Source organism: Triticum aestivum, chromosome 2D (genome assembly GCF_018294505.1).
Source record: "Triticum aestivum cultivar Chinese Spring chromosome 2D, IWGSC CS RefSeq v2.1, whole genome shotgun sequence".
In the NCBI taxonomy this organism is placed as follows: domain Eukaryota; kingdom Viridiplantae; phylum Streptophyta; class Magnoliopsida; order Poales; family Poaceae; genus Triticum; species Triticum aestivum.
In genome coordinates, this window is record NC_057799.1 from 462,874,484 (window position 1) to 462,881,966 (window position 7,483).

Consider the following 7,483-nt stretch of genomic DNA (forward strand, 5'->3'; position numbering starts at 1 on the left):
TGTCACAGGCTGAATTGACTGAAAAGGACTCATAGCTTAATGATCTTAAGGCTAACATCAAAACTCAGCAATCCGAGACATCCAAGGCCAAGTCAGAACTGAAATATGCTTTGGAGACTATTGAGCAGCTAAAACAGAACTTCGACTCTGAAAAAGATGGCTGGGAAACTGAAAAGGCAGCTCTATGGAAGAGAGCAGAAGAAGTTGAAGCCGCACTTAAACCGGTGACTGAAGAGCTATCCGGCTTAAAACAACAGATTAATATCATGTCGTCAGCCATCTTTGGTAAGTAGAAAAAACATGTCTCCCTTGTACCTCCAGAATCACCTTGTCAATATCTGCCGGCTTACTCATAATTTCACCGTTGTAGGTTCGCGGAGCGCGAAATTGGGCTCAGACATGTGTGTCCGGCTTAAGGCTGTCTACACTCTTGTAGAACAGTTATATACTGGTGCCCAACGGACCATTGCCGCTACACTGCATAAGAAAACTCCTTCAACACTTATCCAAGATACCTTGAAGCAGTTGTCCGTTCTTCCCAAAAGAATTGACGACTTAAAACGGGGAGCTGCCAGAGCCGGCGCCTTAACTGCCTTAAGCCGAGCAAAGGCGTGGCAAGCTGATCTTGACCCGGAAGATTTGGCCAACGGCTGCCCCAGTGTCAAAGAAGATGGATCTGCCTTCAGTGCTGACGATTTCACGAAGATAGCCACAGCGATGCGCCCCTTAGCAAGCAAGCTGGCTGATGAGACCAGTCTGTCTTCCTACCAGGTGGCTTATGATGCTGACAACAAGAAAATTAGCGCGCCGGTTCACGAGCCAAAAAATCTCATCCCGGTGATTCGTTAGCACACCTTTGCTCCTGACATTGATCCATCCAATCTTATTGATGATGAAGCTGTGTTTAGAGCGTTGACCGGTATCAACTGGGCTACGACTGACTTCCAGCTAACGGATAAGCAAGGAGTTGAAGATGAATAAGAGGTGCAGGAAGACCCGGAGGCTTCAACCCGTCATCAGTCATAAGCCGGTTTATTAAGCAGAATACTTTGCCAAGTTGACAGCTCCAAACACTTATTCTCATTGGGCCATCAGATGCCTTGTAATAGGCTAGTTAAACTCTTGATCTTCCATGCCATCATGCATGTTTTTCTTTGCATGATACTGCTGTAGTACGAATTGAAGTTTGGCCACTTATGCTCATGATTTCATCAACTCTGTATGCTAGATTTAGTATTTGACCTGCACACAAACAGATCACAAGTACCCTGGCGGTTTACCGCAGGGCGGGTCACAATACCCTATAAAAACCACTGGTGACTAAAATAGTCTAGAACCAGGGCCGGTTTAATCATAATCATATATAATCATAACAAAAATATCATACCTGTGATATTTGCTCACACTGCCGGTTTATCATACCAGCACAATAAGGGTGACAACCCAAAAGATTGAGCGTACAATGCCTTGTTCAATTTGACATATACCACTGGCTTACAACGCCGTATGCAGCAAGGGGTAATATCCCAAAACTTAGAGCACAATGCTGCCAAGTATATAAGATTATCATACACTGGCGACTTATAGTCAAATCCAGGCCGGGCTAATAAACACCGGGTAATTTCATATATGAACCATAAGGCATCATAGCCCTCATCGGTTTTCAACAATGTATTAACATGTCACAAAAGATGAACCTAAAAAAATGTTCAAATATAAATCAAAAGATAAAAGCAAGGCTTTTCATAGGCTGCCAGGCCTAAAAATCAAGTGCTTTCAAAGGGCCGCACAGCCGCTGAGTTAAACCTTCATGCAAACCTTATAAGCCAGGCCTCACATGACCAATCATTGCTTTAACTTTGACAAGTTCAGGGTCTTAATAAGATTGACTGTTAAAAGTTCGGCGGGTCATTCCAGGATTACCTGGGCAGAGTGGCAGACTTAAAAAGGCAGGATAACCCGGGTTTTTAGGTGAATACACCTGGCTTCCAAGCCTGGCTTTTAAGCCTATTACAAGGGTCATAAAAACTCTTGTCTGTTGAACAAAGAGCCCCCAAGAAACCAATGTCAGCAAATTGATTATGAGGCTGGCCTATTGATCCCGACTTTTCAGAAGAAGGAAATGACAAGGACTTAAGGACGATCAGGATTAGTTTAACATGGATAAATCCAAATTAAACCGGGGGCTAATGTTGGGGATATACCCCGCGGTATGACCCGGCCGAAGTTATGACCCGGCTGGAACTTGGTATTTCATTGGTAAACTGCCCAAGGACCGACGACTCACTAATGACCCGGCCGAGCCTGGTGACCCATTGGTAAGCCGGCAGACAGTGGTCAGCCAACAGACAATTGTAAGCCGGCAGACAGTGGTAAGCCGGTAGACAGTTGTAAGCCGGCAGACAGTGGTAAGCCGGCAGACAGTTGTAAGCCAGCAGATAGTGGTAAGCCGGCAGACAGTTGTAACCCGGCAGACAGAGTCGCCTGGGGTTAATAAGCCTGAGATGTTAAGAAGCCCAAGACGTTAAGAAGCCCATGGAGGAAGCCCGTGATAAAAGGTTAGAATAGTTTATGTCTTAATCCGACTAGGACTCTACATGTAACCCGCCCCTTCAACTTATATAAGGAGGGGCAGGTCACCCCAAGAAGGGGGCGAAGTAATCTCGAAGGCTAGATACAACAAAGGGGAGCCGGCTTATGCGGCGACTCCCTCATGAGGATAATGAGACCTAGCCACAAACAACATGTAGGGTTATTACCGGATGATGTTTCCCAGGGCCCGAAGTTGTCTAAACCCTTGTCTTGTGTGCTAATCCACCTCGCATCTCTCATCCCGATCAACCCCTCTCAAGCTACCACATAGATGCGTTGGCCTCCTGACTAAGTCCTCACACTAGGACATCTGCCGTGACAAATCCACGATAGTGCGGCCTCAGGGCATATGGTGATAATATATTCTTCAGTCCCAATACCAAGGTAGAAGACAAGGCGCAAATCTATACAATTTTAAATATTATGATTGAAAGCACTTAATGATAAGTATTTGGGTTTTCCTGCAAATGTGGGTATGGACAAAAGTGAATGTTTCTAATTCCTTATTGATAGAATTATTATGAAAATCAGTGGATGGAAAGAAAAATTGCTATTCGCGGGTGGAAAGGAAATTTTGCTCAAATCTGTTGCACAAGCTATCCTCGCTTATGCCATGTCCGTCTTTAAAATTCATAAAAAACTTGTAAGGGAATCATTGACATGATGTCGCAATTTTGGTGGGGTGACGAGGACAACCAGAAGAGAATGCATTGGATGGCATGATGAAAGATGTGCGTCCCAAAAGACCAAGGAGGTATGGGGTTTTGAGATATCCATTGTTTTAATCTGGCATTGTTAGCCAAACAAGCATTGCGTCTGCTTGATAATCTTGAGTATTTATGTGCTACTATCTTGAGAGCTAAATATTTTCCGAATGGCAATTTAATGAGTGCAAATCTAAAAAAGGGCTCCTCTTTTACTTGGAAAAGTATCATGGCGGGAGTGGACTATCTGGCGAGTTTGAAATGGACATAATATTGATATATGGAGAGATGCATGGATTCCTAACTATGCGAATAGGAAAATTATGACTCATAGAAGTGGACAACTACTATCAAAAGTCTGTTATCTTATTTACCCAGTCACGAATTCTTGGGATGAAGATTTGGTGAGACAAACGTTAAGGCCAATTGATACTCAAAGGGTATTAGCAATTCCGCTTCCCATGCGTAATATGCCTGACTTTATTGCTTGGAGACATACACAAAATGGTAAGTTCACTGTCCGATCGGCTTATTTGGAAGAATTGAACCAACAACATGGGAAAAAATTAGAACACGCAGACGAAATGGGTAGAACCAATGTCAACCCTATATGGGGTAAGATTTGGAAACTATCCTGCCCAGCAAAACTTAAAATTTTGATATGGCGTACATTGCATGGTACCCTCCCATGCCGAGTTACACTTGCCAATGGACATATAAAAGTTTCACCCATTTGCCCTTCATGCTCGAATGGACCGGAGGATACAAAACACGTATTGTTTCGGTGTCAGAAGGCGAAAGAAGTTTGGGGAAAATTAGTCCTACAAGAGGTGATCCATAAAGCTTGTGTTGTTGACCACGCGGGAGAGGCGGTGCTAGAATTATTAATCCTTTTGAAAGATCAAGAATTAAACATTAAGGGCATCCAGAACACACGTGAGTTAATAGCTATTATAGCTTGGTATCTATGGTGAGATAGACGTCAACTGGTCCATGAAGGAAAGTTACAGGATGCAAATCAAACTTCGATGGGGGCTCGTGCTATAATGGAAAACTATGTCAATGCATACTCCCCTAAGGCAACTCGTAAAACAGGGGAATGGAGTATCCCTCCCAGGGGATTTGTGAAGCTGAATGTTGATGCCACTTTTGATCATGATCTCCTTCAAGGTACAGCTGGGGCGGTCCTGAGAGATGATAAGGGAGGGTTCATCGTTGGAGGAAACTGGAGGATTGATTGCTGTGATGATGTATTAACAACAGAAGTTCTGGCTCTTAAATTTGGTTTATTCCTAGCACAGAAGGCAGGCTGCAATCGCCTTGTTGTGAACTCAGATAACATGAAAGTGATTAACATATTGAAGAATGGAGGACACTCGGCGGGAGCGGCAGCTGTAGTTTTTGATGATTGTTACTTTTTGGCATGTGATTTTCCTATAGTTAAATTTGAAAACTGTAATAGGGAAGCAAATAAAGTGGCCCATGAAATAGCTAGGTTAGCAAAATTTTCAGCCACCAGGGATTGGTTTGAGGAGCCTATGAAGGATATTGTACCTCTTCTTATGGACGATGTAACAATTATTTCTAATTAATAAAGTTTGAAGTTTTGTTTCAAAAAAAGAAGAGGCAATGGCAGGGGAACACTAGCATGTGGGTGTTATTTTCTTCCTTTTTGAAGTGCTTTTGTGTTTTCTATACCCTTCAATGTGTTTTCTTTCCGAAAACTATTACCAACTTCTTTTTATTCTTTTTAGTTCTTCATTTTCTCTATTATCTCTATGTATGATTTTTTTTATCTTTTCGTGTGTCCATTTTTATTTTATTTTTCCTTTGTCTACAAATTTCTGAATAAGATTATGTGGATCGTTGTTCTAAGTTTTGGAAATATTTTTCAAGTTCTTGAACACCTTCTAAAATTGTGAATACCTTTTTTATATAGAACGATATTGTTGGGGAACGCAATAATTTAAACAAAAATCCTACGCACACGCAAGATCCATCTAGGTGATGCATAGCAACGAGAGGGGGGAGTGTTGTCCACTTACCCTCGTAGACCGAAAGCGGAAGCATTATGACAACGCGGTTGATGTAGTCATACGTCTTCACGATCCGACCGATCCTAGTACTGAAAGTACGGCACATCCACGATCTGCACGCGTTTGGCTCGGTGACGTCCCACGAACTCTCGATCCAGCTGAGTGTCGAGGGAGAGCTTCGTCAGCACGACGGCGTGATGACGGTGATGATGAAGTTACCGACACAGCGCTTCACCTAAGCACTACAATGATATGACCGAGGTGGAATCTCTGGAGGGGGGCACCGCACACGGCAAAGACAACTGTTAACTTGTGTGTCTATGGGGTGCCCCCCCTCCCCCGTATATAAAGGAGTGGAGGAGGGGGAGGTCCGACCCTCTCATGGCGCGCCCCAAGGGGAGTCCTACTCCCGCCGGGAGTAGGATTCCCCCCTTCCCTAGTTGGAGTAGGAGAGGAAGAAAGGAGGAGGGAGGGAGAAGGAAACGGGGTGCCGCCCCTCTTTCCTAGTCCAATTCAGACCCAAGGGGGAGGGGGCGCGTGGCCTGCCCTGGCCGACCCTCTCTCTCTCCACTAAGGCCCATATAGCCCATTAGACTCCCCGGGGGGTTCCGGTAATGCCCCGGTACTCCGGTAATTGCCCGAACTCACCCGGAACCATTCTGAAGTCCAAACATACTCGTCCAATATATCAATATTTATGTCTCGACCATTTCGAGACTCCTCGTCATGTCCATGATCACATCCGGGACTCTGAACAAGCTTCGGTACATCAAAACACATAAACTCATAATACCGATCGTCACCGAACGTTAAGCGTGCGGACCCTACGGGTTCGAGAACTATGTAGACATGACCGAGACTCATCTCCGGTCAATAACAAATAGCGGAACATGGATGCTCATATTGGTTCCTACATATTCTATGAAGATCTTTATCGGTCAAACCGCATAACAACATACGTTGTTCCCTTTGTCATCACTTTGTTACTTGCCCGAGATTCGATCGTCGGTATCTCAATACCTAGTTCAATCTCGTTACCGGCAAGTCTCTTTACTCGTTCCGTAATGCATCATCTCGCAACTAACTCATTAGTCACATTGCTTGCAAGGCTTATAGTGATGTGCATTACCGAGAGGGCCCAGAGATACCTCTCCGACAATCGGAGTGACAAATCCTAAACTCGATCTATGCCAACTCAACAAACACCATTGGAGACACCTGTAGAGCATTATGATAATCACCTAGTTACGTTGTGACGTTTGATAGCACACTAAGTTGTCCCCCGGTATTCGGGAGTTGCATAATCTCATAGTCATAGGAACATGTATAAGTCATGAAGAAAGCAATAGCAACAAACTAAACGATCAAGTGTTAAGATAACGGAATGGGTCAAGTCAATCACATCATTCTCTAATGATGTGATCCCGTTAATCAAATGACAACTCATGTCTATGGCTAGGAAACTTAACCATCTTTGATTCAACAAGCTAGTCAAGTAGAGGCATACTAGTGACACTGTGTTTGTCTATGTATTCACACATGTACTAAGTTTCCGGTTAATACAATTCTAGCATGAATAATAAAAATTTATCATGATATAAGGAAATATAAATAACAACTTTATTGTTGCCTCTAGGGCATATTTTCTTCAGTCTCCCACTTGCACTAGAGTCAATAATCTAGATTACATAGTAATGATTCTAACACCCATGGAGTCTTCGTGTTGATCATGTTTTGCTTGTGAGAGAGGCTTAGTCAACGGGTCTACAACATTCAGATCCGTATGTATCTTGCAAATCTCTATGTCTCCCTCCTTGACTTGATCATGGATGGAATTGAAGCGTCTCTTAATGTGCTTGGTTCTCTAGTGAAATCTAGATTCCTTTGCAAAGGCAATTGCACCAGTATTGTCACAATAGATTTTCATTAGACCCGATGCACTAGATATGACACCTAGATCGGATATGAACTCCTTCATCCAGACTCCTTCATTTGTTGCTTCCGAAGCAGCTATGTACTCCGCTTCACACATAGATCCCACCACGACGCTTAGCTTAGAACTGCACCAACTGACAGCTCCACCGTTCAATATAAATATGTATCTGGTTTGTGACTTAGAGTCATCCGGATCAGTGTCAAAGCTTGCATCGA